Source organism: Macaca nemestrina, chromosome 5 (assembly GCF_043159975.1).
Source record: "Macaca nemestrina isolate mMacNem1 chromosome 5, mMacNem.hap1, whole genome shotgun sequence".
Lineage (NCBI taxonomy): Eukaryota > Metazoa > Chordata > Mammalia > Primates > Cercopithecidae > Macaca > Macaca nemestrina.
This window is the reverse complement of record NC_092129.1, coordinates 65,315,278-65,326,411: the sequence shown is the minus strand read 5'-3', so window position 1 is coordinate 65,326,411 and position 11,134 is coordinate 65,315,278.

Genomic DNA, 11,134 nt, shown 5'->3' with positions numbered 1-11,134 from the left:
ATTCTTCCTATCCATGAGCATGGTATGTTCTGCCATTTGTTTGTGTCCTCTTTTATTTCACTGAGCAGTGGTTTGTAGTTCTCCTTGAAGAGGTCCTTTACATCCCTTGTAAGTTGGATTCCTAGGTATTTGATTCTCTTTGAAGCAATTGTGAATGGAAGTTCATTCCTGATTTGGCTCTCTGTTTGTCTGTTACTGGTGTATAAGAATGCTTGTGATTTTTGCACATTAATTTTGTATCCTGAGACTTTGCTGAAGTTGCTTATCAGCTTAAGGAAATTTTGGGCTGAGACAATGGGGTTTTCTAAATATACAATCATGTCATCTGCAAACAGGGACAGTTTGACTTCTTCTTTTCCTAACTGAATACCTTTGATTTCTTTCTCTTGCCTAATTGCCCTAGCCAGAACTTCCAACACTATGTTGAATAGGAGTGGTGAGAGAGGGCATCCCTGTCTTGTGCCAGTTTTCAAAGGGAATTTTTCCAGTTTTTGCCCATTCAGTATGATATTGGCTGTGGGTTTGTCATAAATAGCTCTTATTATTTTGAGGTACGTTCCATCAATACCGAATTTATTGAGCGTTTTTAGCATGAAGGGCTGTTGAATTTTGTCAAAAGCCTTTTCTGCATCTATTGAGATAATCATGTGGTTCTTGTCTTTGGTTCTGTTTATATGCTGGATTATGTTTATTGATTTGCGAATGTTGAACCAGCCTTGCATCCCAGGGATGAAGCCCACTTGATCATGGTGGATAAGCTTTTTGATGTGTTGCTGAATCCGGTTTGCCACTATTTTATTGAGGATTTTTGCATCGATGTTCATCAGGGATATTGGTCTAAAATTCTCTTTTTTTTGTTGTGTCTCTGCCAGGCTTTGGTATCAGGATGATGTTGGCCTCATAAAATGAGTTAGGGAGGATTCCCTCTTTTTCTATTGATTGGAATAGTTTCAGAAGGAATGGTACCAACTCCTCCTTGTACCTCTGGTAGAATTCAGCTGTGAATCCATGTGGTCCTGGACTTTTTTTTGGTTGGTAGGCTATTAATTATTGCCTCAATTTCAGAGCCTGCTATTGGTCTATTCAGGGATTCAACTTCTTCCTGGTTTAGTCTTGGAAGAGTGTAAGTGTCCAGGAAATTATCCATTTCTTCTAGATTTTCCAGTTTATTTGCATAGAGGTATTTATAGTATTCTCTGATGGTAGTTTGTATTTCTGTGGGGTCGGTGGTGATATCCCCTTTATCATTTTTAATTGCGTCGATTTGATTCTTCTCTCTTTTCTTCTTTATTAGTCTTGCTAGTGGTCTGTCAATTTTGTTGATCTTTTCAAAAAACCAACTCCTGGATTCATTGATTTTTTGGAGAGTTTTTTGTGTCTCTATCTCCTTCAGTTCTGCTCTGATCTTAGTTATTTCTTGCCTTCTGCTGGCTTTCGAATGTGTTTGCTCTTGCTTCTCTAGTTCTTTTAATTGTGATGTTAGAGTGTCAATTTTAGATCTTTCCTGCTTTCTCTTGTGGGCATTTAGTGCCATAAATTTCCCTCTACACACTGCTTTAAATGTGCCCCAGAGATTCTGGTATGTTGTATCTTTGTTCTCATTGGTTTCAAAGAACATCTTTATTTCTGCCTTCATTTCGTTATGTACCCAGTAGTCATTCAGGAGCAGGTTGTTCAGTTTCCATGTAGTTGAGCGGTTTTGATTGAGTTTCTTAGTCCTGAGTTCTAGATTGATTGCACTGTGGTCTGAGAGACAGTTTGTTATAATTTCTGTTCTTGTACTTTTGCTGAGGAGTGCTTTACTTCCAATTACGTGGTCGATTTTGGAGTAAGTACGATGTGGTGCTGAGAAGAATGTATATTCTGTTGATTTGGGCTGGAGAGTTCTATAGATGTCTATTAGGTCTGCTTGCTGCAGAGATGAGTTCAATTCCTGGATATCCTTGTTAACTTTCTGTCTCGTTGATCTGTCTAATGTTGACAGTGGAGTGTTGAAGTCTCCCATTATTATTGTATGGGAGTCTAAGTCTCTTTGTAAGTCTCTAAGGACTTGCTTTATGAATCTGGGTGCTCCCGTATTGGGTGCATATATATTTAGGATAGTTAGCTCTTCCTGTTGAATTGATCCCTTTACCATTATGTAATGGCCTTCTTTGTCTCTTTTGATCTTTGATGGTTTAAAGTCTGTTTTATCAGAGACTAGTATTGCAACCCCCGCTTTTTTTTGTTCTCCATTTGCTTGGTAAATCTTCCTCCATCCCTTTATTTTGAGCCTATGTATGTCTCTGCGTGTGAGATGGGTCTCCTGAATACAGCAGACTGATGGGTCTTGACTCTTTATCCAGTTTGCCAGTCTGTGTCTTTTAATTGGAGCATTTAGTCCATTTACATTTAAGGTTAAGATTGTTATGTGTGAACTTGATCCTGCCATTATGATATTAACTGGTTATTTTGCTCATTAGTTGATGCAGTTTCTTCCTAGCCTCGATGGTCTTTACATTTTGGCATGTTTTTGCAATGGCTGGTACCGGTTGTTCCTTTCCATGTTTAGTGCTTCCTTCAGGGTCTCTTGTAAGGCAGGCCTAGTGGTGACAAAATCTCTAAGCATTTGCTTATCTGTAAAGGATTTTATTTCTCCTTCACTTATGAAACTTAGTTTGGCTGGATATGAAATTCTGGGTTTAAAATTCTTTTCTTTAAGAATGTTGAATATTGGCCCCCACTCTCTTCTGGCTTGGAGAGTTTCTGCCGAGAGATCTGCTGTTATTCTGATGGGCTTCCCTTTGTGGGTAACCCGACCTTTCTCTCTGGCTGCCCTTAAGATTTTTTCCTTCATTTCAACTTTGGTGAATCTGGCAATTATGTGTCTTGGAGTTGCTCTTCTCGAGGAGTATCTTTGTGGCGTTCTCTGTATTTCCTGGATTTGAATGTCGGCCTGCCCTACTAGGTTGGGGAAGTTCTCCTGGATGATATCCTGAAGAGTGTTTTCCAACTTGGTTCCATTTTCCCCCTCACTTTCAGGCACCCCAATCAGACGTAGATTTGGTCTTTTTACATAATCCCATACTTCTTGCAGGCTTTGTTCATTTCTTTTTCTTCTTTTTTCTTTTGGTTTCTCTTCTCGCTTCATTTCATTCATTTGATCCTCAATCGCAGATACTCTTTCTTCCAGTTGATCGAGTCGGTTACTGAAGCTTGTGCATTTGTCACGTATTTCTCGTGTCATGGTTTTCATCTCTTTCATTTCGTTTATGACCTTCTCTGCATTAATTACTCTAGCCATCAATTCTTCCACTTTTTTTTTAAAATTTTTAGTTTCTTCGCGCTGGGTACGTAATTCCTCCTTTAGCTCTGAGAAATTTGATGGACTGAAGCCTTCTTCTCTCATCTCGTCAAAGTCATTCTCCGTCCAGCTTTGATCTGTTGCTGGCGATGAGCTGCGCTCCTTTGCCGGGGGAGATGCGCTCTTATTTTTGGAATTTCCAGCTTTTCTGCCCTGCTTTTTCCCCATCTTTGTGGTTTTATCTGCCTCTGGTCTTTGATGATGGTGATGTACTGATGGGGTTTTGGTGTAGGTGTCCTTCCTGTTTGATAGTTTTCCTTCTAACAGTCAGGACCCTCAGCTGTAGGTCTGTTGGAGATTGCTTGAGGTCCACTCCAGACCCTGTTTGCCTGGGTATCAGCAGCAGAGGCTGCAGAAGATAGAATATTTCTCAACAGCGAGTGTACCTGTCTGATTCTTGCTTTGGAAGCTTCCTCTCAGGGGTGTACTCCACCCTGTGAGGTGTGGGGTGTCAGACTGCCCCTAGTGGGGGATGTCTCTCAGTTAGGCTACTCAGGGGTCAGGGACCCACTTGAGCAGGGAGTCTGTCCCTTCTCAGATCTCAACCTCCATGTTGGGAGATCCACTGCTCTCTTCAAAGCTGTCAGACAGAGTCGTTTGCGTCTGCAGAGGTTTCGGCTGTGTTTGTTATTGCCCTGTCCCCAGAGGTGGAGTCTACAGAGACAGGCAGGTTTCCTTGAGCTGCTGTGAGCTCCACCCAGTTCGAGCTTCCCAGCAGCTTTGTTTACCTACTTAAGCCTCAGCAATGGCGGGCGCCCCTCCCCCAGCCTCGCTGCTGCCTTGCTGGTAGATCACAGACTGCTGTGCTAGCAATGAGGGAGGCTCCGTGGGTGTGGGACCCTCCCGGCCAGGTGTGGGATATGATCTCCTGGTGTGCCTGTTTGCTTAAAGCGCAGTATTGGGGTGGGAGTTACCCGATTTTCCAGGTGTTGTGTGTCTCAGTTCCCCTGGCTAGGAAAAGGGATTCCCTTCCCCCTTGCGCTTCCCAGGTGAGGCAATGCCTCGCCCTGCTTCAGCTCTCGCTGGTCGGGTTGCAGCAGCTGACCAGCACGGATCATCTGGCACTCCCCAGTGAGATGAACCCAGTACCTCAGTTGAAAATGCAGAAATCACCGGTCTTCTGTGTCGCTCGCGCTGGGAGTTGGAGACTGGAGCTGTTCCTATTGGGCCATCTTCTAACAACATATTCGCAAGTATCTTTTTTAAATAATTGTTTCATTAACAAAATTCAATCTTGAGAGGTTGTAGGTTTCCAGGAATTTATCAATTTCCTCTAGGTTTTCTAGTTTGTGTGTAGATATACTTACAGTAGTCTCTGATGATCTTTTCTATTTCTGTAGTATCAGTTGTCACAGAGTCTCTAATGATCTTTTCTATTTCTGTAGTATCAGTTGTAATGTCACCTTTATCATTTCTAATTGTGCTTATTTAAATCTTCTTTTTGTTCAGTCTAGCTAGTGATCTATCGATTTTGTTTATTATTTCAAAAAACTGAATTTTTGTTTTGATCCTGTGTATTGGTTTTTGTGCTTTTGTTGGTATGCTGAACAGACCAATATTGAAGGTATATAATAATTGTTATAGTTTGAACGCTTGTCATCTCCAAAATTCATGTTGAAACTTAATCCCCAAAGTGTTAGTATTGAGAGATGGGCCTTTAAGAGGTGATTCATGGATTAATGTATTAATGAGCTATCACAGGAGTGGGACTGGTGGTTTATAAGAAGAGGAAGAGAGGCCTGGACTAGCATGCTCAGCTCCCTTGCTATGTGATGTCCTTCACTACCACAGGACCCCGCAGAGAGTCCTCGCTAACAAGAAGACCCGAACCAGATGCAGCCCCTTGACCCCGGACTTCCCAGACTCCAGAATTGTAAGAAATATTTTTTTTCTTGTAAATTACCCAGTTTGGGGTATTTTGTTATAAGCCAGAAGAAAATGGACTAAGATACTAATTCTGTTTTAGAAATACTGAGTTCCTACATTAAAAGTGACACTTAAAACAAAGGTTAGAGAAGAATTAACCAGCCATGACATATTGGATATTTCACTTACAACATGGGGGCTGGGAAGGGAATGAAACATTGCATCTAAGTACCTAACGGGATCTGACTAAAATTTTTTCTCTAACATAAGCAACCTGAGTGGGTGACACTTATAGACAACTTCATTTGACAGATGATATTTCTTTTTACCTTCAAGTTCATGATTAACCTTGATTTTAAAAGAACAAGAGGGCTTTAAACATGTACTTACAAATATGTCATTTAGTAAAGGTTAAAAGACAGACTCTCATTATATGCAGTTCCAAAAATATCACTATTAGAGGTAGTCATTTGGAAGCTTGTCCAACTCATTAATGAGAAAAGAAGGTATTAACTTCTCTTATTTCTCTATTGATTTCATTTATTGCATGGTGCATTAAAGGAGAAAATAAACATTCAGTTGTCTTCTCTGAATTACAAGTACAGCATTTGGGTGCTGATATTTCAGTGGTAGTTCATGTCCATTAATGTCCACAGCTTTGAAGAGAAGTTATCACATCAGACTCTGTCTGCACTCACAAGTCAGGACAGCAATAAATAACAATGAATTAAAGGAGCTAGGTATAGTAATGGATTCCATGTACTCAGAATTCAGCTTAGCTCATTCCATCTAGAGCTATCTTGAAATATACATGAAGTAAATTCATCTTTAGGGACTTTCATTAAGCTGTGAAATACCTGAAAAGTCTGCTACAGAGTGAAGTATTTATTTCATGCTCCCTTTGTAGTAAAAATATAGAGTGGAAAAAAATGAATGTTTTAATATATAAATGCATGAAAATTATTTGAATATATTAAACTTAGCATTGATTCAGCAATCAGCCTTAATCTTTTTTTAGGGGAGGGGGCAGGGACAGAGTCTTGCTCTGTCGCCCAGGCCAGAGTGCAGTGGCACCATCTCTGCTCACTGCAACATCCACCTCCTAGGTTCTGGGTTCAAGCGATTCTCCTGCTTCAGCCTCCTGAGTAGCTGGGACTACAGGTGCATGCCACCACGCCTGGCTAATTTTTGTATTTTTAGTAGAGGCGGGGTCTCACCATGTTGGCCAAGATGGTCTCAATCTCCTGACCTCATGATCCACCCGCCTCAGCCTCCCAAAGTGCTGGGATTACAGGTGTAAGCCACCATGCCTGGCCCAATCAACCTTAATCTTATACTGAAATCCTTTGTTAAATGTTTGAACATAAGCTGATTTTGGGGTAGCAGTGACCATTACTTGAGTAATGGTCAGGTATAATGACACTATATTACTAAGTATATAATGTCATATACTTAGCATTGTATGTACCTGAGGAGTGACTGACATATGTATCCTGTCATCAAATTTCTATTTTAACCATAACTGCTTTCTGTATAAGGTCAATTACTGCACATATTCTACATTGTTAGCAATGTATATTGAATTTATCATTAAATCATCATCCTGGTAAACAGGATTGGATAGAAATATTCTCAGGTGGTACCATACAAACAGTCTAGAGTATATATTATTCAATTTTTAAAGGTGTTATGCTATGAAAAACTAGATTCTACTCCAAGCTATTAAAATTATTCTGAGTCACCAGCACAAGAGTACTGTAGTACTTTATAGCACAAAATTTCTATAAGAGAAAAGTTTTTGGAGGTTATCTAAAAGCTTATAATGAATAAAATAAAGAAATCCACAGATATTGTTCTTTAACCCCAGAAGACAAATGAAACAGTGTGTTGAATTAAAATTGAAGCAAGAGTCCACTAACATTATTAAAAGACTTTATCTAAAACACTTGCTTTATTCCTTCAAAGTTTTGTAGGCTCCCATGTCACAATTTAACAGCATGACTGATGATATACCAAAGACTCAAAATCAAAGTTTTTATAAAGGGAGGGAAATGGCAGCTATAAATTTACTGTGGTTCAAAAAATTCAGCAAAATAATTATACCATTAAAATATAGCATTATACGTTATCTTGGAGTGAATAGACTCATAATTTATTCAAATTATAATATATAAACTAATCCTCTAGGGCATATTTAGCAGTGGAAAGATTGAAAGATAATGGATTTGATTTGGAAAATGCTGATGGGCTTGTGGAAAAATACTAGGTGGTGTTCAAGTGACTTTTCAGAGGCAGCAGATTGAATAACTAATACACAAAAAGTATCAGCAATACTTTATATGTAACTCTAAACTCTATCATCCATACTTATACTTCCTTCTCCTCCTTCCACATATACACATTACTTGATGAATTAGAAATAAGAAGCATCATGCTGTTATATGCTCATTTTTCAAAACAGAAATCTATGTAGAAGAAATAGGTAGTTGATATGATTTTATATGTATATTAAGCCTGTTCTTTAAATTGCACAGTTATCTATTCTTAATGACTACAGTGAGCAACAAGAAATTCAACCATGCAAATGTAGATGGACATTTTTACTGAGCTGATAATTCCAGGTATTTATCTTAAAGAAGTTAACTGATATTAAATAAACTGGTATATGCAAAATCGAAAAAGCACAAAATCATTAATGTCATTAAATGTAATAAAATGTAAGATAATTCAAACCAGTTATTTTGATAAAGCATCATGTTCCAAATGGGAATTCTCCTTTTCAGTATAGTGTAGCAAACAGAGTGACCAGTGTAAAATGAATTGTCAACTATAATACATTGCCATAATATGTAAACTTTATCTAAAAAGCTAAAGTTGGCCTTGACCAATATTCCCAATTCAGTCCTCTACAATTGCCATCAGGAATTTGGTATGTATCTTTCCAAATGGCTTATAAAGCCTTTAAATTCTTATACATGTTTTTATATAAATGTTATTATACTGCTGCATAGTATCTCCTAGTATGGATATGTAATTGCTCACTTTATTTCTCCCCTATACATGAGCATTTAGTTCTAAGTTTTAGTTTTGCATGAGGTATATACGAGCAATGCTGCAGTGAACAGATTTCTCTATCCTCTATTCTCTATTCTTGTACACACAGACATTTATGTAGGGTTGACAGTAAGGGCAAATACATATAAAAAATAAGAGGCTTAAGTCTCTCTGGTGACAATAAGAAAAGAGATTCTCTCAGCTGCCCATCCCAACCCTCACTCACCCTTTTCTGAGAATATCTACATAAGAACCTTTCAAGTTATTTGTCTCTTTGAAATGCATGCACATCTTTTAAAAAACTAAATTACCCTCTCTCTAGCTTTCTCTGGAATCTGGGAGTATCATCTCTTTGAAATGTAGGAAGACAGTGACCCTATCTCCCAGTTTCTGTAGGAGGTTAGGAGCCTAACTTTGCTGGGCACCTGGCACCAAGTTGCAAATCTACTACCTGGCATAAAGATATAAGAAGTTGAGTTTTCCTTTAGATAAAGCCAATTGGCTAACACAGATCATCATCTCAATTACCAAGTGAATTTAAAATGAACTCTATAGAAAAAGACTGTTATTTGATTAAGCACTAGATTAGCTTGACAACATATATGTAATGTATTGAATCTGTGTGTCATTAAAAGAGTAAGATTTCCATCTTTGCAGTGTCTTAACAGTATTTCCTGTAGTGCATATCACATTCTAGTTTAGTACTTATTCAATAATAAAACCACTTCCTTTCTATTCTGTCTTTGTAAAGAAGTTTTATGTATTGGAAAGGGATTTTATTTTTAATTCTATTTCCCCATAGTAACAGTTCCTCTTCTTGGCAAGACATGCACTAAGAGTGAAAACCGAATAGCAATTTTGCAGGGAATCTTGGTAGTAATTATTAAAATAAATTTAGTCTAATGGTAGATTATGAATACCTATTTTTCTATATATGTTCACAAATATCAGAGATATAATCAATCTTATACATTCTTTGTGAATCTAATAACATCTTACTTTATTGAGTTCTTAAAACGTTTCCTAAGACTTGCCTCTTCTATAAAGTACTTGTTCTACATGTTTTATCTGTTTTCTTAACACCCCTTCTTAGCCCTCACAAACTTAAGTAGGTTACAAATATTTTGTCTGTTGCTTGTTATAATTTTGTTTATATCATCTTGCTATACCAAATATTTTGTTGTAATCAAACGTATCTATCTTTTCCGCCTTGCTTCCAGCATGTGATAATTTAGGATTTTCTTAGCCCAATATCAATTTTTTCCCATCTATGCTATTTTTTTTGTAGCTTTATTTCTTGTTTTTACATTTATGCTATTTTCCATATTGTATCATTTTGGGAAGCAGTGAGATAGAAATGTGATTTTTTTATTCCAAATGGCTAGCCAGCTTTAGCAACAATATTTGTAGATTGGTCCAGCCTATCAGAACCCTTTAGCTTCTGTTTTCTTCAGTGGATTGAAGCAAATTTATACTGTCTGTCCATGGTTAAAGATATGCAGGCTTTTTTTTTTTTTTTTTTTTTTTTTAAGATCAAGTCTTGCACTGTCACCCAGGCTGGAGTGCAGTGGCGTGATCTTGGCTCACTACAAGCTCCAGATATTCAGGCTTTTTAATAACAATGATTTACAAATGGGATTAAAAGTGCTATAATTTAATAGTGTTCATGTTTTGAATAATACGATAGATTTCAAACTGAATAATACTGTAACTACTGGTATTTTCTCTAGGAGGTTTTCCAAAATGAACATCAGATTTTTTGTAAAAGCAGATTTCTGAGTCTCATCCCTACAAAACTAAGTAAGTCTGAAGTAAGGCTCACAATTTTTCAGTAAGCAAATTGGATGCTTTTATGTACATATTTCAGGAAACCAAACAACATTTTGAAAAGTCACAGCTTATGATAACAATCACTTTTAGAAAACTTATTGAGTTACATACATATGCATATATATGTACTTTATAAATATACATACATGTACATATGTATTTTATGTATGTATATATAGTATATATGCATACATAAAAATGCATATACATGTATACATACATATGCATCACATATATGTGTATATACATATTACACAGGTATATGTACACATTACACATATGTATATGTACATATTTATACATACAAATTTATACATATATACACACATTTATATATACACATATTTTTATATATGTATTGTATATACATATATGTACATATTTATATGTACATATGTGTAAGTGAGAGGTGACAGTGTGCTGGCAGCCCTTGCTCTCTGCACCTCTTCTCAGCGCCTCCTCAGCTTCCGGCCTCCGCCTCCACTCTGGCGGTGCTTGAAGAGCCCTTCAGCCCGCCACTGCAAGCGTGGGAGCCCCCCTCTGGGCTGGCTGAGGCCAGAGCCTCCTCCCTCTGCTTGCCTGAGGTGTGGAGGGAGAGGCGCGGTCAGGAACCGGGGCTACCTGGGCAGGATCCAGGGCTGCGCGCCAGGCTCCCGGGCCAGAGTGAGTTCCAGCAGGCGCGGGCGCAGGCGGCACGGCCCCGCACACTGAGCAGCCAGTCGGCGCCGCAGGCCCAGGGCAGTGAGGGGCTTAGCACCGGGGCCAGCAGCTGCGGAGGTTGCCCTGGGTCCCCCAGCAGTGCCCGGCCGGCGCTGCACTCAAATTCTCGCCAGGTTTAGCTGCTTCCCCGTGGGGCAGGGCTTGGGACCTGCAGCCCGCCATGTCTCCGAGCTCCTCACCTGCAGTGGGCTCCCGCGCGGCCTGAGCCTCTGCGACCGCCGCTGCCCTCTGCTCCATGACGCCCAGTCCCATCTACAGCCCAAGGGCTGAAGAGCGCAGGCGAGGCTAGGGACTGGCGGGCAGCTCCGCCTGCAGCCCTGG